This window comes from Rousettus aegyptiacus, unplaced genomic scaffold (genome assembly GCF_014176215.1).
Source record: "Rousettus aegyptiacus isolate mRouAeg1 unplaced genomic scaffold, mRouAeg1.p scaffold_m13_p_15, whole genome shotgun sequence".
Taxonomy (NCBI): domain Eukaryota; kingdom Metazoa; phylum Chordata; class Mammalia; order Chiroptera; family Pteropodidae; genus Rousettus; species Rousettus aegyptiacus.
Genome location: NW_023416290.1, coordinates 37,678,146 through 37,698,893, shown reverse-complemented (window position 1 = coordinate 37,698,893; position 20,748 = coordinate 37,678,146). Strand labels below are relative to the sequence as shown.

At 34.1% G+C, this 20,748-nt stretch overlaps 1 protein-coding gene and 1 pseudogene across 3 annotated transcripts in view; both read right to left on the bottom strand.

Annotated features, from left to right (window-relative positions):
* ZFPM2 (zinc finger protein, FOG family member 2) overlaps window positions 1-20,748 on the bottom strand; it is a 418,253-nt gene that overhangs the window by 249,413 nt on the left and 148,092 nt on the right. The window lies entirely within an intron of this gene.
* LOC118612196 lies at window positions 7,547-7,665 on the bottom strand (annotated as a pseudogene).

The window sequence follows — 20,748 nt, the reverse complement described above, 5'->3', positions numbered from 1 at the left end:
GTGGGCCCAGCGCTCTACTGCACCGCTCCCTTCAGGAATCCTGATATATCGCATAATGTGATTTCAATGTAAATGGGGCCCATCACACAATCACACCACTTCACAAACTCTTTTCTGCTGGGGTAGCTTAAATCTAAACACACTCAAGCAGCTTGCTGCACTGGAGCAAGATTTCTTCCACATTTAAAAATTTTTTTCGGAAAAAAAAAAAAAAATCCCAAACCCCAACACAACAATGCCCGGGGGAAAAAAAAAAAAAAAATCTGAACGTTTTCTGCAGAAAGATGGGCCGTCTCCAAATCCTTGTGCCCTATCAGACAAATTAAAGTAAATCAAGCATGAAATGAAGCCGAAGAGCCCCGAGATAAGGCTCCTTTAAGTCGTTTACAGATTAGGATAGAGGTGCATCTGGTCTCTGGCAGAGAAGGAGGCCAGTTTCTCAGCTCACAATAGCAGCCTGTGTATAGGATTACCTTACCTTGTCACTGACAAGGGAGGAGGCGCCTGCAAGATGTCTCTAACTAACTTCCTAATGTCCCTGGTTAAGTTCCCTTATTAAAGTATTAACTGTTACAATGGGAGAAATATTTTGATAAAACCAAACCAAAACAAACAAAAAAAATCTCTCAGACTGATTTATGAACTGGTCAGAAGCTGATAAACTGGGAGGGTTGGGGTGGGGGTCGGCTACCAGCAGATGAGCCTCTTCTTTTATCAGTCAGGGTTCTGCTGCTAGAGACAGAAGCTGATAAGTTTCCAACAGGAATTAGTGACAGGGCCAGGAAACTGCGAGTTACTGGTTGGACTGGTGCTCTAGCGGCTGCCAAAAGGACCTCTCGTGTTATCAGATTGGATTTTCCTGCTGTAAGCAGTGAGGTATTCTCCAAGAGAAACTGGACGCTCTCTCCAAATGCTATGCGATTAATGGTTAAACTATAATATGAGGTGGGTGTCAGATTTTCTTGGAAGCATCTGGAATTCTGCAGCTTGTCGGCGAAGGCCTTTTTGTTCCTTGGCTCTTTGAGCAGCTTGGAAACTGCCCCCTCTTTCCTTCCTTGACAAAGAACTTTTCATCTCCAATAAATTTTATTTATACTTTGTTTCAATCTAAGGAAATCCTTAAATTTCTACCACCACGAAGAGACTACAATCGACCTGACCTGCTCATCAGTTTCAATTACTGTCAAGACTAAACTCTAATTCAGTTTTATGATCAGGTAGAGTGGTGGTGACTATAGGTAGTCAATTCATTCCCCGGAACCAAACGAGACATTCATGTTGTCGGCTAGGCCATCTCTGCACACTGAGGTCAACCCACTTGAGAATGAAACTGAGTATACTTTTAGGGCATTACGTATTTTACTCTCTATTCCAATAGAAGCTATTTTATTGTGCCCAATAGCACATAACATTCGTATTCCCCTTTACAGTTTACAAGGTGCTGTCACTTATATTTTCACATTTGACGTTTCCATGCAACACCTTGAGATATGTAACATTACCACAAAATTATGATGAATAAACTGAGCTTCAACTGGATTAGTGACTTCCCTAAAATCACTGAGCAAATGCAAAGTTGTGAACTTATAGGCAAACCTGGTAATTCCTTCCCAATATGTCATAATGCTGAACTAATTTCCAAACCTTTGGATAAAAGGACTCATGAGGAAATTCTTAAGTTGTTTAATGATGGACATAGGCATTCCCTCCTGGTCTGAGATCAGTTGTAGTCAATTATTTGTGTGTTCTGCAGCATTTCAGAGACACGTGATACATTTTCAGATATGGATATGTGGCATGTACTAGTTCGGGAGATATGTTTTCTTCTTAGGTAACTCAATTCAGGAGTTCCTTAGGTTAAAAAGTATAAAATAATTAATATCAATAATGACAAAACATTTGTTTAAATAAATTTTAAATTTGTTTCTCATCTGACACATATAGAGTCCTCTGTTCTCATCTCTACCTTTCTAAAATTCTCTTCAAGACAGCTCTCTACTTTAACCTTACTAATTCAGGTTTCTATATTTTCTTCAATATATATCTTGAAATATTATGTAAAATAATTCAACAAATCTTTTACAAATAGTTTCTTATAATTAATAAAATATAAAGTATGTAATTTTATTTACTATATTTCTCAATCAAGTTTCCATCCTAAAAACAACAGATGAAAGAACAAAATATTCCAAACACAAGATATCTTTGAGAGAAGCTCAGGAGCTGTAAAACTTTTTATTTTTTTAATTAAAGTAGTTTTCTTTTTAAATATTATATATCCTTTTAAAAATCTGATTAAAAGATTCTACCTCATAATGAAGATAATCTAGAGTCAAATGCTATAAAACACTTGGAAAATAACCTCTGATAGTAAACTCTGTGTGTGTGAATATAGATGAAAGCCTGATGAAAGTCACATGTGCAAAACATTTATGAATAAGTCTGTAATTATTTTCAGTGGAGCAGGTTGAGGATAATCCTTCTCTCAGCACAGAATTGATATATTTACAAATCTGTGACCAAATGATGATATCTAACAAGTGCTCACTGCTTGCTGCTCCAAAATAATAAACTATCTTAAATTATGCCAAAAAAGATAAGAGACATGCTTTATTTCCCCATTTATTAATACTGTGAGGAGGTGACATTTATTCATGATATTTACAGTGCCTCTTTACACTTGACTTTGGGCAAGGCACTTTTTTTTGCTTCTTCACTGTGTATGATTTGGAAACAGATTTATTCCTGTTTTTTGAAATATCATTCAATTAAAGAGTTCCAATACGTTCTCCCACCATAAAATATTTGTGTCAAACACAGGCAAAAATATTCTTCATATATTTTATGTCATCTTTTACTATTATTGAAATTTAAAACTTTAAAATCTCTTTCTATAATGGACATGAAAGAGATTTATGGTATGACATTTTATTGCTTTTTGTGTATAAATTGGCTATATGTGTCTCATTAATTACCGCTGATTAATCATTAGTTTAGCCATTATCAATTTTCTTAAAGTAGTAGTCATAAGATTTGAGGTATAACAGAATACTAGTATCTTACTTATTTACAAAGTAGCATTTGATTAATTTTAGAAACAGCAAAAGCCAAATATTATATTTTGATCTTACTGACTTCACTAGAATGTCATCAGAAAAAAAAAAAGTGTGTTTTAGACATCATTTAACATGCATTTGTTATTGTTGGGGGCTATTCTCCTCTGTAAGTTAAAGCTCTAAGGCAGACATCATTTTGAGTTTATATCTACCTATATGGCAAATAAATGAAGAGATAAACTAAATGGTTGATCCATTCCAGTATGTGCTAACTGTCTGTGTGTTTCTCTAGACCCAAATCAATCTGACTGAAAGCTGAAGCTCTTAAATGTTCTGTTGCTGACATTTTTCATAGTAACAAAGTATGGCTACTATTACTACTAGTAAGACTACTACTAGTAGGAACTATTTATAGAGGACCACATTTACACACTGTACTGTATGAGAGGTTTGCTTTTTCTTAAATGCATTATACTTTTAATTCTCATTTCAGTCAACCTTGCGGAATATATACAATTGCTTTCAATTTGCAGCTTAAATAATGATCAAGGATCAGGATTTTTACTTAGGTCTGTGCAATTCCAAGCCCATGCATTTCCTCATGTGCCTTGTTATCCAGGGCCTCTTCATATACTCACATTAGATTTTGGATATAGTCAAATGTGTTTGTTTCAAAGCAATCATTGGTAATCATTTATTATTATTACTTTTTTCCCTTTCAAAATTTTATAAATTCATCACCACAAGAAAATACTATTCTGATAATAATTTATGGGAAATATAATTAGATACTATAAATCTGTTCTCTTTTCATTTTTCTCTTCCTTAGGAACCTAAATAAATTTAATAAAGAAGGATTCGACAAGGTGTGTTAACATAAGCACCAGGAAGATCTATTTCTGGTTTAAAATCCTTATAATAAATATGGTGTTAGAGCAAGATTGCCATACACCAGTCACATGCTAAATCCACACATTGATCCTAAAGTAGTCACTAACTTTGCATTATCACAACATCCCTTATGTTTACATGTTATATAAACATCAGTTTAACTTACAGTGTTTCAACTCAGGCCAGGAACTGAAAACATATGACAGAAGTCAAGCTAAAAAGCACTATGGCCCTGCTTTGGTAACTGACATCCGATTTAAGAAGGCTCTTGATGTTTCGACGCATCACTTCTGTGATTTTCTCTTTGAAGAGTTTTTTTTTAAATTTAGGAAATGTAACTTTTCTACACATCACTATAGGAAATTCCAAATTATGTGAGGGGAAATGAGCCAAAGTTTGTCACACTTGTTAATAGCGATGGCAAGACTTGTCTGTCTCAAAAACATCTTCCATTTCTTCTTTGCTCTCGCTGCTGCTTATCAACTCTCAGTCGACCATATTCACTGAGCAATCTTGTGTTCTCCTAGACTAAATAAAGAGGAGATGATAATATCCTCTTCTGTCTTCCTGTGTGCAATTAAGAGAGATGAAATGGGCAGTGCTCTTGGCAGGAACTCTCAGGGAGTTGTGGAAGAAAAATGTTTAAGAACCACTCCCTTGGATTTAATCCTAGGGGAGTTATCTCTAAGAAAACCCTGCTGGTTATTTTTTGAGACTCCACAGAATACAAACGTTTTTAAAATACAGGCAGCTCTAATCAACTATCTGCAGGGGAATGTTATTCATAAAATCACAGGGTCCAAGCGGTGCCACAAAACAGGATGAATACCCAGCAGAGACTGTAGTGACTAATAAGCCTCAAAATTCATTTACTGTGAACCAGAATATCAGGTTAACCATTGAATCACTTAAAACCATTGTTTTATAGGTCATTATTAATGTGAGTTCTGATAAAAACATGTTTCCCTCCTCTACAAAACACCTTTTTCTGCTCAAATAGCTTTAAATTAGGCATTATAAATGCAGCTTCTTTTAAAGCATGCTTGCCACTATTCGGTGGAAATGTGTGTTAATAAACACTTGTTTTCAACTTTTCTATTCTACAAATAAATCTGAGAATGTTTAGCTTTCATGGCACTCTCATGCCAATTCATTAATAATATTATCACATGACCCTGCTCACAGATATCCAGTATGGCTCACTGATACCCTGGAGCCTGTTCGCAATGTGAAGAGCCGGGCCAGTTTTCTTTCTTATCTTCTATCTCTTTTATTCCCATGACCTTTATCTTGTTTTTTTTCCATAATATTTTCCCAAAACATCAAAATTGTTTGCAAATTTCTTATCTACAGAGTTATTAACATTTTTTTTTTTTATTGCTCTCCATCATATGATCTGTAAACTAAATGTTCTCAAATCTACAATCTAGGTCAGGATAAAGGCTCTATTCACTTTGTTCTGGATCATTATACACCAACTTTCCTTCCTGCTTTATACACAAGCCCTCTTCTACTCTCTTCTAGTTGTTCCCTTTGAATATAGTTTCTATAGTTTTTAAGAAGATAATTTATTGCCAGGCAGCCTATCCGAATACCAACAACTACTTGACACTGACACTTACACACCCTGGAACAACAGTTATGACTGAATTATTAGTAAAACTGATAGTTTTGTTTGCCTGTTATTCATTCGCTGTATTGTCACCTTTCAGATGTGCCCATAAGATACAAGAAGCTGTTGAAGTTGGGCTCTCTCTTTTTGGTATAAAAAGGATTTGGCTTAATGTGCCTCTATGCCAGTCCAATTCCATCTTCATCAAAGAAAATGTAACTGGTCTTATTAATGATACCAACCTGCTCATATACCAATCGATAGGGCCCCTACGGATGATGGCTAGTAGCTGATAATCAACTGTGGAGTATGAATCCACAGACAACTGTGCACTCAACTAATCAAAGTATGGTCTAGACCGTATCTTCCTTGCTTGTTGATGAGAATGTCATGTGGAGAGGAATCAAAAGTGTTACTGAAGTCTGGATAGATTACATCTATTACTTTGCCCTTATCTACATGGCCTGTCACTCTATCATAGAAGGAAATTAAATTGGCCTGGCACAATTTGCTCTTCACAAAACCATGTTGGTTGCTACCCACTAACTTTTGCTCTTCTAGATGATTGTAAATTGATTGTTTGATGATTTGCTCTAGTATCTGCCGTGGTATCAAAGTTAAACTGACTGGTCTATAATTACCAGGATTGTCTTTTTTTTTCTCCTTTTCTTTTTTAAAGATGGTCACTATTTTTCCCATAAATGGTAACTTTTTTCTTGTCCTCCTTATGTTCTTACACATATTTATTAGCAATGCTTCAGTTTTAACTTTCAATATATTTAGCATAAATATCTTTAATTCTTACATTTTGATTTTGTCTATTTTTAAAATTTCATAATGTTTCATAATCTAATTTCATTCCCATACTTTCAAAATGGGTATAATTAACTCTATCATATTATAAACTGAATCTTTATTGAGTAATTAAATACTACTCAAAGAAAGTTTGTCCTTAAAAAGATTTTCTAAGTCACTATTCTTTCTTGAAATATCTACTAACTTTTATCTAATAATTTTGCCATGTTACCCTTTCCATTCTTAACATAAGTAAAAATGCATGTTTATTTTACATAAATATGATGCATAATGGAACAAATGACAATTATAGAAAATAAGAAAATATATTAGTATTCTTTTAAATTAAAATACTGTATTCTTAATTTTACCTGTTTATCATGTTTGAAATTTTCAAAAGGATATAGGAAAAAGGCCTTTTATAATATAGTTTATACTGATGAAATTCAAAATTATAAAGAAAAATTCAATTAGGAATTTTATTGCTAATAGGTTATTATATAAAAAAGATGGTAGCTAGAACTAAGCTGAAAAAATAGCAAAAATAAAAATAACAATATAATGATTCTTTCCTGAAAGAGATACACTGAAAGTCAATAGAACTGATGACAAAGTTCAGATTAAGTTTTAATCCGTATAAAATTATATGCAGCATCCACCTTTTTCATGCTCCTTAATGAGTAAAACAGTAGTTTATACCACTAGGAGACTACACCGTAGGAAATGGATTACATTTAATACAAAAGCAGCTAGAAGATTTAAAGCAAACAAGAACTTCTCATAGCCAAGAAGTTGTAAAGTTGTAGAGTTGCATGACTTACATCTAAAAAGTCTCAAAATAAGCAAAAACTCTCAGAAATATATAAAAGAAGACTGACCTACTTTAGGAGATAGAAAGATATATATATATCTTTCTATCACACATATATGTGTGTGTGTGTATATATATATACACACACACACACACACACACTAATATTTAGTTATATTAATAAATTTCTTTTATTTTAGGTGAGGCAAACCTTGGTTGACTCCATGGATTGCAAGGACCTTGTCAGCTTACGATCCCTTATTCATTCATTCATTCATTCATTCATTCTATGCCTGCAGCATGTGGTCTTCCTAGGTGGTCTAGGACCTTGTCAGCTTACAATCTCTTATTTATTATTTGTTTGTTTGTTTGTTTGTTTAATGCCTGCAGCACCTGGTCTTCCTAGGTGGTCTCCCATCCAAGTACTAATCAGGCCCGAACCTGCGTAGCTTCTGAGATCAGACGGGATCAGCCTTGTTCAGAGTGACATGGCTGTAGACAATAAATTTCTTAAGTACAACATGCCACTAACTGGCTCGATTGCTTTAAAACTTGCCCCAACATTATGTACTCTTTTAATCTACTTTTTACAGAGACCATTATTTAGATTATGTAATAATTTAATAGAAACTTTTAATTTGTATAAAGATTACAAAAATTGTCTTATTGTTGAAAATTTACAGCTCTATGATCTATGCTTATTGGAAGTAATTTCACATTATTTGAACTCTACAACCAAACATTTTTGGAAGGAAATAGGAAAATTCTAAAGGTTGAGCACTACAAACTGAAACTGTTACAGTGACAATAAATACAATTGATCATTATATTCACAAGTCCAGATTTGATCTTTATTTTTATCAATAAATCACTTTCCCTTAATTTTTTAATGGAAATATCCATTCTAGAAGTAAATAGATACTTAACATTTTTTTATTAAATTTTTAATTTTTTTTCAATCTCATCAGTTGTCATTGTTGTTAAAAATTATTATCTACCTATATATTTATCAGCTTTTGTTTGTATTAGGATTCTCTGAATTAGAATTCTAATAAATATTTGTACTGAAGTTATGAATAGCAAATATTCTTTTACTGATGCAAACACTTCTATGGGATTTTGTGAGGCCGAAATTATTTTAAAAACATGAATTTATGTTTAGACAGAATGTTTTTTGTAATTATATTTTTTCAATACTATAAAATTAAAGTTTGGGTGTCAACATATTTAGTTAATATCCCATACATTTTTACTTCCAAAATCCTAAACTTCTGTCTCTTTCATTTTATTATACTCGGGGGCGGGGAAATCAGTGTAGTTATCCATAGTTAATGGCTGTCAAAATTCTACCCCCTTCAGAAATGTTATTGTTCTTGGAAAAAATTAAAGAATATATACAATGTGGATTCAGGCCAGAAATGACACCTCATTTAGTTGTAAATATAAAAATGCCATGCACTCACTTTATTTGGAAATATTTCTTAAGTGTTTGGTTTATACTGACATTCAACCAATCTGTGTTTATTCTCAAATTTGAGCAGAATACTTCCCCATCTCATGTTTAAAAGAAGTACTCTATCAATAATTTCTAAAGACATATTCTCATGCCGATATTTAGTATTCTATTCCGCAGGTTAAATAATACACTACTTAGTAGTTCATAAAGGGTGATATAAGGAGAAATTAAATAATCGTAATGGCAAACTCACAATTTAACAATGGTTTGCATATTTAGTCAATACTGTAGAGAAAACAGTTTATGAAAATTAAACTGTTGGAATTGAAGGGTATTGGACAAGTCATTACATTTATTTTTTTTGGCAAAAATGGAGACAACAGCCATTTCACCAAAATGCAAAACAAAATGTATGCATGATTATTTGGTGCCTCGAAATTACAAACAATCATATTTTTTACGCAACTTATCAAATTTCCACAAAAGAACTGCTTCATGATCACCCCAAAGACTCGACTTTAATCTTGAAATTGCAAACTCTACATTTCTGAACACCTGTGCCAAATTTCTGCCACCCTCACCTGCTCCACCACAAAAAGCGTCTCCTTTCTGCTCTTACAACTGCCACTTGTGAAAACTCCTGGATCCCTGCTGAACTAATTAATTTTGACTGGAAATAAGCACTAGATACAGGTTGGGAAGGGTTGAAAAAAAATCAGTGTTACAGAATAAATTTCAGGCTTTTAGAGTATCTGTAGGGTATGAAAAACAGAAAGAAGAAAGAAATACAGAAAGCAAGGACAGCTAGGGAATCTCATCTTGGAATTAGTTCTCCTTCCATTAAACCCTTAGAATCTCCCTGCTCATTTTCAGATTCATTTTACTCCAATTTATGGCAATCATGGCCTGAAATTCCACCAACTGTAAGCTCATTTTGGCTTATAAGCATCCTCTACATAAAAGCAAATGAAGTCTTGGAGTGTGACTCAATCACCCCACCTTTTGTATTCTTCCTAGTACCTAGAAGAGAACACTTACAATGAAGTCGCATTCTCTGAATTGCAGTAGAAAAAAAAGTGGGTGATATTTGTATATCAGTCATGTCTTGGGGACAGGAGAAAAGAAGGACTAAGACTAGAGACACCAGCAGGGAAAGGTGGGAAGGGCAGAAGAGAGAGCGTGCTAAAGCAAACTATGCCCGTTTGAAATTATCCCTGGAGTTGGCTATGTGTGCAGAAATGCGGCTGAATCTTTCTTCCCACACTTTCTATTCCATATTTTCAATCTTATTACTGACTGCATGGCCCAATGCCCACAGGGAGCCAGAACTTGAGTTGCACTCTTATTCCTATAATTCACCTACCCTCCCCATGAGTTCATTAGATGTTTGTGGGCTGGCTTCAATGGCTTCTCATCATACGTACATCAAGTCTACATTTGTTTGCACAGTATGCAAGGCACTTATTATTGTTCCTCCCACCTTACATTTCTAGCTGTATCATTTACCCTCCCACTCAAACTCAAACAGGGCTGAACTGCTTATAGGTTTCAAGAAGTACTATGAGTTCTCTCGGCATTATACCTTTGAATATGTTCTTCCCTCCATATCTCCCTCTTACTAACTTATTCCTTTTTCCAGGGATTTAACTGTGCTAAGAGCAGATGCTTGGTACATAGAAATGAAAAGACAAGAGTTTAGAGTTTGAGCTAGGAGAGATATGGCTATGTAAATAAACTACAAAATATTGATTGCTAAACTAGAAATTGTACAGTGTACCTTGGAGCATAAGATGTTCCTAACTCTTCTCCAGGATAATTTTTCTGTCTTTCTTAGAAGAAACAGGAGCACCTGACAACACACTGGACACACAGTAGGTAGCCGATAAACACATGACTTATGAAGAAACCAACAAAAAAAGAATCCAGTGGGTATTTCTATGGAAAACACTCTTTAAATATAAATAATTTCTTTATCACAGACTATTCTTAAGATGGAGATTACATACATACTATGATTATAAATATAGTAAAGAACATTTTAAATTATTCATTTATTTATTTTACTGCAAATTAAAAATGTACTTGTTATTCTTTCTGTATTCCAATATACTACAGTGAAATGCAGAATCAAAGTTCACACTCAATTTTCTAGCTATGGCTCCACCCCAGCATTACCCTACCCAGTGACTGGCCTACCTACTACCAAGCTTCTGCTTTTACCATCTTCTTCCTTCCTTTACTCAAGCTCCGAAAAAAAGATATGAAGTGTGCAATTCTCAAGTAAAAAGAGTAATTCTTGGTATATTTTTTTCAAAGTGAACACAGTATGGAAAGAAGCAACCCAACTTAAGCTTTGATATATATTGATAATATCGGCAGAACATTTCAATTATTTTCAGCATCACATGTCTGAAACAATAGCTAGATGATACCAAATTCTTATGATTTATCCTTTTGTTTAATTATTTTATTTTTATCCCCAAAATTTCTTTGCTAATTGAATCACACTTCATGATATATCATGTACTCAGGATTAGGTTTGATATAAAAACACCTTAAGAGGCATTTCAACTAAATTGGGATCCCTTAAATACAGTGCCTGGCTTCCAGATATCATCTTAGTCAAGGGATCAAGTTCAACATCACCAGAAATAAGACATGTGAACACTGTATGCCGTCCGACATGATGTACTGAGAAAGGCATATCATTTTTCTGGTATTCTTGCCAGAAAGGCATAACCTCAATCTAATCATGAGAAAAAATTAGACATACCCAAATTTAGAGACATTCTACAAGATAATTGGGCATTACTCTTCAAAAGTGTCATGAAAGACAAAGAAAGACTGAGGAACTGCCACAGATTAAAATAAGGAGCCATTAAATCTAAATGCTCTGTGGAACTAGGAGCAGATCTTGGAATACATAAAGGGCATTAGTGGGAAAAACTCTCGAAATCTGAATAAAGTCTGCAGTTTAGTTAACAGTATTGCATCAATGTTAATTTCTTGCTTTTGATGATCCTAATATGGTTATGTAAAATGGTAATATAATAGGAAGTTGGGTGAACTACATATGAGAACTCTCCGTACTATTTTTGCTTCTTTTCTCTATGCCTAACATTACTTCAAAATAAAAAGTTATTTAAATATAGTGGTGTGATCAAAACAAACATGTTGTGATAAAGAAGTTCAGTGGACTTTTATAGTCAGTAGCAGAAGTTTTTCAGGTGTAAGAACAAGCTTATAAGACTCAATACCATTTTATCTCACTCAGCAACCAATCCATGAAATAGTAATTGAAAGCGTGGCACCCAGAATAAAAACTGCCTATTTCGCAGCTGTCGTGGCCTATGATATGAGTGGCAGCGGAGATGTTCTCAAAAAGAGAAAAAGAAATAAAATGAATTCAATCATATGGATATTTATAAGGCAAAAATAAACATGTAATAAATTCCTAAAAACAAAAATATTTAAAAATTTGGAAATATATCAAATAAACTGGTGGAAAATTTTTACAATGCCATTCCTGCTTTCCAATATATTCATTCTTTCCTTTATCCACTGAGCCAATGGCTACCAAGCCAGAAACTGAATTTTGCAACATTCTTTCTAAATCAGCTACTTTCTGCTGACAATATCTAAATTAATAAGATGTAATTACAGCGCATAGGGAGACAAAGTTGAAGGAGAGGGGAACACAAACAGATGACTAAAAAGTACACAAGATGTTCAGGCTGTAATAAATTCCAGAGTAGTGAGATCAAGTGATGGCTGGGAGCAGGTCAGGAGATGGCAAACTACAGCCCATGAATCTAATCTGATCCAACACCTGTTTTCATACAGCCATGAGCTAAGAATATTTCTTTTTTCATTTATAAATGGTTAAAAAAAGAATACTATTTCATGACATGTGACTTATATGAACTTCGAATTTCTGTGTCCATAAATAAAATTGGGCATTTTGTCAATAAATATTTGGGGGACATTTTTTTCTCCTTTGTTATATAAGTACCCACATTATAGTCATTATTCTTCCTCTTGGTCCTCAAAGCCTAAAATGTTTACTATATGAATCTAGTTAGAAAACATATACCAACTCCTGGCCTAGGCCAATCGATGGTTCTTAAATTTTGGCAGGCGTAAGAATGCCCTGGAGGACTTGTTAAAACACAGACTGGTTCCACCCCCAGAATTTTGATTTAGTAGTTCTGGGCCCAGATTTGAGAATTTGTACTTCTAACAAATTCCCAGGTAATGCTGTTGCTGCTGGTCCAGAGACCACATTTTAAAAATCATTGACCAAGATAACCTTGTTTAAGAGGCATGTGAAAGGTCAAAGTTATACAGGAGTGACAGGACATGCCAGGCAGAGAGTATGTGGAAAGGCCTGGAAGTAAGAGATCTGGTATAGTCCTATATGATAAATCGAAAAGGGATTGTTGATAATGGCCCTTATAAAGACAAAAACACCAGAAACTTGGATGCAAGATGTCATTCAAGGATGACACCACTTATTTTCTACTTCGGGAATGGAGAAGATGATGGTGGTTTTCACTGAAAAGTGAAATACAAAAGGAGTAGCTGATTTGGAAGGAAAGCTGCAAAAATCAGTTTTAGATATGTTGAGTTTGAGGTAATTAGTGGTTATTTATTTGGCAGCAGCCTAGAAGTCAGATCCATGTTAAAGCTATATATTTGGAAGTTACTGTCTTAGTGGTGCCCTGGAAGCGGGTGAGGTCACAGACAGCACATGCAGGGCGAGCAGAAGCCAGGGCTGAAAAGAGAATTCCCAGGAACATCAATGTTAAGGAGGCCTCAGGTACATGGGAAAGAGGAGGACAACTAGAACAAAATAAAGATAGTTGCAAGAAGGATACGGTTGTTTGAGATATAAGAGAAGTTAAGGAATGAGTGGCCCTTACATTTAGCAGTTAAGATAATTCATAAAATGGACAATTCTCTTACTGTAGCATGTGAGTAAGTGGGAAAAAATATACAGAAAAAAATAAGAAAGGTAATTTCTAAAAACACTGTGGTAAAGGAAACAAGAGACAAAGATTATGATTAGAGGCAACATAAGATATAAATCAGAGGACAGATGAACTGCTGGTCTACCTATCGATAGATCTGTCTGCTGGGGATAATATTGTTAAAGGTGATGATATGGAATATCACTTTCGGACCAGAATGCTAAGGCTGCCAAGTGGAATCGAGGCCAAAGTAGGAGAATCTGACGGGTACAGCCAATAATCTATATGTGTCTGTCACAACCGTGGCATGACATCATCAGGTGATGTCACAGATAAAACAAAAAAACTACATACTTCTCCTATCACTGTCAGTGTCTGTTGTGTGGTGCGGGGTAAGAAGACTGTCCAAATATCAAGGTATAAAGTGTGAAAAGATGGAGACTTCATTATCTTCCTTTTTTCAGGGCATTATCTGGAAATAACTGTCACTTATAATCATTTGTTTTTCTAAAAAGGTTTGGATCTTTCCCATATCCCACTGCCAGAATTGCTAGCACAGATCAGGACTTTCAATAGTCACACAGTTTTCTCTGTACACAAAGTAGTTAAGTTAAATTTTGGGTGGCTGAAAAGAACTGAAGCTCAGAGCCTCATACGAGGCCTACCTACTAAGTAAAAGTCAGGATCAACCTATATTCTGTAAGAACAAACTTCTAAGTTGCAATGGAAGTCATTAAGAGAAAGTAATTAGAATGATAGCATATCCAAAGTAAGGTATATTTAAATACATTTAGTTCCTACTGTATGACTTCTTTATAAATGCAGCCTCCACAAAAGAGAAATGTTTGAAGTCTCTGGGTAACTCATAATCTAAGAAAAATGACTGAATTACAAAATCCACAAAAGTACCACATAAAATTAAAAACCAAATTCATTGGGCATCTACAACTATTATAAATGTAGGGCATTAATTACTCACTGTATATTTTAATTTGCTGTGTCAGATATAGGTTGCATTTGAAAATTATAAAATCAATAAAAATTCTCATATCTATTTAGATTAATTTCAGAACAAATGTTTCTAATTTAATTATAATTATTGCTAATCAGCATCAATTAATGAAGGCTTATCATATGCCAGGAATTTTATGTGTACTCTTATATTTATTACATAGCAACTCTATTAAATAAACACAATTACTGTCTTGAGCTGAACAAAGCTATAAGCAAATACTATAATATTTCTTTACTCTGATGGTAGTGAAATATTTCTTACCTTTGTTGTACTTCACAGATAGATACTTTGTTCATTAATTTTCCTCATACATAATTTTTTCAAAAACTAAAATATATGATTTTTCTTAATTAAGTGAAATAAGTGTATAAATACATTCTAATTTGTATAAAGTAGTATTTTTCCAGTTTCTTATATTTTAAAAAGATGAGTACTATTTTTCACAGTATTAGATATAATCTGGGATTCTGGCAGCAATTACCTGTAGTGGAATTTTAGTACAAGTGTCAAAATCTTTAAGGTTGGAGAAACACATATGTAATTGGCATATAGCTAATTAGCATGTAAGATTTTATATTAAAAAAATACAAACAACGAATGCATTTGTGGAACTCATATTTTAAGATTAATTATAATTACTATCTAATGTAGAGCTTATAAGTACACAGTAAAAAGCAAACATATTTGGTTTTCTTTGTTTCCACACAGTTTGTTAAATTGATTTACCCCTTCTGTAATGATTATTGTTGGTATGTGTAGGCTTTGAAAGACTGGAGCTACCGTAACAATTACTTACAGAACAGGATTGAGAACGAGTCTTAAAGAGCAAGAGTTGAAGGACATTGCAGTTGAGCTTAGAATATAGAAAGTGTTATGGCTTGTGTTATATTTTGAATAAATATTATTATAATTAAGATTCAAGGATTTTCATTTAATATGTTTACCCATGACAATACAGTCTTTTTACAAAACCACTGACTTTCAAATATAAACTAGAACAACTAACTCACTATCAGAAAATATTTTTTGGAAGGCAGATATAAGGAAATAAATTTGTTATTCAACCCTGTCCTTCTGTCACTTAGAGTTAGGGGGAAAATAAAAAAATCTTCAAAAATTATTTAGTTGTAAATAGCCTAGTTGCACATATGAAGCACACAGCTCTTCTTTCTTTTTTCACCGTTAATTACAACAAATTCATCTTCCTCTTGTGAAGTCTAAAGTTTGTTGTTATTATTGTTAGATGAGTTGTATTCAAACTCTGACAACAACAACAACAAAAAAAGATGGAGCCAACATTGAAATTCATCTCACAGTCCGGAATTTACTTAACGGCCAGCCTGTGCTCTGTGATAAACAGAATGATGATCCGGCAACATGTCTTTATCCATGGTTTGCTTTAATTAACGCTGGCTTGTTTGTTGAAAAGATGATTAATATGCCAATGAAAATTGCATAATTGAATACCACAACACTGGCACAATCAGAAAAACACATGCCGTTTTTTGATTAACATTTATTATTATTATTATTATTATTATTACTGTGCTTTTTAATGTACTCTTCTCACTATGAAATGATGCAGTTCTTTGACCAAGAGGTGAAAGAAAACAGGACTAAGGGCAGGATACTCCTTGAGCAGGAATAAAATACAATGCAGCTTAATCAGAATGAAAGAGTTCTTTGGTTACAGTGGTCCTCAACTTTCAAAATGCAGGCAACCTCCAACTGAACGTACATGCCAGCCAAATACGAAGGAGTGTATGACAGAGAATAAAAAATAAATAAATAGTTCTAAAAACACAAGATATTTGCATAATATCAAGAAAATTATTTTTTGATGTATAGGTATTTGGTATCAATAAATGATTTTTTTAAATATTTCACTCCATTTCAATATTAAGATTTTGGATAAATATATGAAAAACATTGTATTTTTAAATCCAAAATTTTAGTTGGTTATATATTAGACAGTGTTGTTAGTAAGTAATCTTAAGAAATGTATTTTGTACACATCATCTTAATATAGATTAGGAATTTTTTTATTTCATTTACTCAAGCAAATACTATTCACCCATGTATGTCCATGGGCCTGGCTCAGTACAGTCCCTAGGATTTAAACATAAGTAAAAAAGCATGCCTCCCTTCAAATTGCTTACTTTAGAAATATTAAAATGAATGTTATAATAAAAATTGGATTGTTTTCATAATTATCTCAGTATCACTTTTTAAAGTGATAACTGATAACTAAGTACATAAATTAAGCCTGTTGAAGTTTCAGTCAACTACAGCTACAACCTGTCTGACTGCTACTCTACCAAAGAAAAGAAATTGTTATTCTGAGCTACAGATTTTTAGTGGTTCTCTGTTGCTGTTTAAGTACAAATATCTCCATAGAGCTTTTTAAGTAGTTCAATGGTAAGCTTTTGCCAGAAATTAGTAGATAGATAGTAACATCATTTCAGTGAAAGTAAAAATGAATCCAAACCAAAAGAAAAAAATGTAATACACTTTTGAACTTGCTAGGAGGTCAGTTCCTTTAACATTCTACTTTTAAGAGCTACAGAAAAACCCAATGAAGTAATTGGTTGTTAGTCCTTTGTAAAAATCTTCAGATGCTTGATTTATGCTGAAAACATAAGATCTAGGAATCTGATAGAGCATTTGAATTTCTGATGATTGGGGATGACAATGGGGAGATAGCTCTTGAAATATAAAATGTTCTTATAATTAATAATAATGTTATATCATCTTATTACCCAATTATTTAGTGAATTTCTTCTAAACAGAGACTATTCACCACAGAATTTTTGGTGATATGATTTACTGCAAATATGACCATGTTGTGACACAGTGAGGTATTGTGGCCTTAAGACACCACGATCATGACCCAGGTATCATCGGCCTGGGTCCTCTCTACTGTGGCCTTCTTGACAGTGCCCTTCAGAAATTTACCATTGTGCTAGATCAGCAGGTAAATTACATCAAGACTAAATGTTTCAATTCAGATAACATGCATATTACTGGCAGTTAAGGCAACACTAAAGTAATAATAAAACACTTAAAAATGAAGGAAATAAGGTTTCCAATGGAGAATAAATTTAAAATAACAACCCTAATGGACTAGAAAAGGTCAAGTCTCCCTTAAGAGAGAGAATGACTTCCAACCCAGGAAGACTCTTAAAATTTCCAGAGACGTAGCTTGTTCACACAGAGTCTGTGCTAATATTTTACCTTGGCCAAGTTATTTATGCTCTCTAAGCCTGTGTTTTCTTACTTGAAAAATGGGAATAATGATGTTTCAACTGTGGAAAAAATTATTAATTAACTTCCATTATTTGCCTCTATCCATCTCCCCAATAGGACTATCCCTAACTTTAAATTGGAAATACATGAAACATTATCCAACCTCCTCTACAGATAAGTGTGGCCATGTGAGGTAACTTCTAGAGAATAAGATGAAGCAGAAAAGGTATCTAAAGAGAGAAGGAGAACTATACTTCGCCCTTTCCTTCTTCTCGATGGCTGGAATCAGATGTGATGGCAGAGTATAAGCAGCCATTATAGCCCTTGAGATGGAAATGAATTGGTAAAGATGGTGAAACAACAAAACAGAATGAACCTGGATGTCTTATCATTCTAGAGCTGTCCACAAACTGGACTGCTTATATTAAACTCCATATACATTAAGGAGGACAATATTCTTTCTTACATAAGGCAATGTTATTTTGAGATTTTGTTCACTTCCAGCCCAAATTGGTTCTCTTCTAGAGAACCATGGAACTGGTATTCCACTGCAGATAATGGGCGATGTATAAATGAACATTTAAATGTACAACAGAACAGAATACATATAAATTAAAACTATTCCCCTTAGAAAGTGAGTTAATCAGTTATGGAAACACAAAAATCAAGAGAAGAGGAAATTGACAGGCTATCATGTGTACTTCATCAGACTTGCATATATATCCTAATAATGAAGATTGACAAAGTAGACTCAAAAACTAGTACAATTAAATATTAGCATCATGTAACTAGATCCCTAAGTTTTATTATAATCTTGTTATACATCTTTGTGATAATTTGGTTTCCCATACAGATTGCTGACAGAGAGAACTATGATAGAAAGTCTAACATGAATCTCTGGTCCATCTGACAGATAATGCAAAGAAATGAACTTTGTCATATACGTTAATTAGTCTCTTATGAATTTTGTCTTTATGTATCAGTACCTGAATCTGTAATTTTTCTACATTGCTATGCATCCACTCAATTCAGTTCAAAAAAAATTTTCTTGTGCAGTTTAGAGTTGCTAGCAATGAATCCTGACCTACATTAAAAAAAAACAAAAAGAAAAAAAGAAAGGATCCTTTCTGTCTCTGGCCTGAATGTTTGTGTCTCTCCAAAACTCATATGTTGAAATCCTAACCCCCAAAGGTGATGGTCAGTGGGGCCTTTAGGAGGTGATTAGATCATGAATGAGATAAGTGTTCTTATTAAAGAGATCCCATAGAGCTTTCTAGCCCCACCCAGCCTCCAGAACTATGAAACAATACATTGTTGTCTATAAGCTACCCAGTCCATGGTGTGTTGTTATAGCAGCTCAAACAGACTAAGACATTCCTCTACTTCTCAAACTATAACCAAATGTCTTAGAAGAATAGCTGCAAAGAACAGTTATCAGCAAGTTTTCCAACTGCAAAAACACTTTAACTCTCTAAGTTCTGGAAGGAAACTTTTTTCCTTCTGGAAGGAAAAAAGTATAGACTCCTTTGTTAAACCAGATTAATTAAAACACACAGAGATACACATCACATACAAATAAGACAAAATGTTCTTTTAAGAACATTTTACAAGTACAAAGGTCAGTCATTTAAAAGACATATATTCAGAAAAATTACACATCATATCTCAAGTAGCAACACTAACATATTTGAACGAGGCATCGGTAAGGTGCTTAGTGAATAGCAGAACCCATTCCATAAGGTTCAAGTGGCTTCTTAGGAGATTATTGCTTTCTCAAGTCTGAAAGCAGGATTATGAGCCAAGCAGGAGGAAAAACGAGAATCAGAAAGATCCATTTCTGAAAATATTTTTAAAAGATGCTTCCACGTTCTTATTCCTGGCCAGCGTTTCATGTGAATCATCCAAAGCTCAGGAGATGGATCTCCATGTTATTGAACTTGCTCCAGTATCTATATCAGGCAACGTTTAGTCAAATAGATGGTCAGCATAAGTCAGAATTCACCAGCAATGCCTTAAATTTTTATGAAAAGAAGCTTAAATCTCTTCCTCTCTTGATTTTCCTCCTGTCATTCTGACATCCCTTTTCAGTCTCTTCACATGGATCCTCTTACCCTGATCCTTCCTTAAATTCAGAGTTCGAAAGAGTCCTTGTCTCTTGATAGTTCACATTTTCTTATTCGATATATTTTTATCTATTGGCATGGTTCTCAAAATCTTGTACAAAGTCCTGAGGCTTCTCTTCCACCTCCATCATCTCTGCTTCTCTTGCCTTGTTTTAAGGTCTTATCTTTTTTTTTCCCCCCCTAGGATTATTGCTTTAATCTCCTAATTGACATTGTCCAGGCCTATACTACATCACATGGTGGCTATAAAGGCAATCTTTCCAAACTGCACATCTGATTTTTTTTTTTTTTTTTACTCTCACTCTCAAACAAAATAAACCCAAAAACTAGAAAACAAAATAAAATGCAGCAGTAGCCTCTGGACTGAAGCCACCACAGCCTGTAGGCAGGCTACTGGGCTCTGTGTTCTGTTGCCCTGAGCATTTATAGCTTCATGTGATCAACAATTAATGCTTAGGCCCACATGAAGAGGGACGTTCGAACTGAAGCCATTTCCTGATGTTGGGCCCTTCTGTGGGCTAAACTTATCAACATATGAAGTTATTAAGGAAGCTTGTTTGTCTAGACCTGGTCTTTAGGTGATAAAAGTATGTGAACTTTTGAGTATATGTCAGTGTTGGTCCATTAATCTGCCTTCATGAGGGCCCAAATTCTAGGGATAGAATTTATACTAACTTATCTCTGGGAATCCCAATCACTTCTGATAAATCAGGGCAAAAATAACCCAAATGGCAATATGCCCTAGGTGCGGCTGACAGAAGCAAATATAAAAC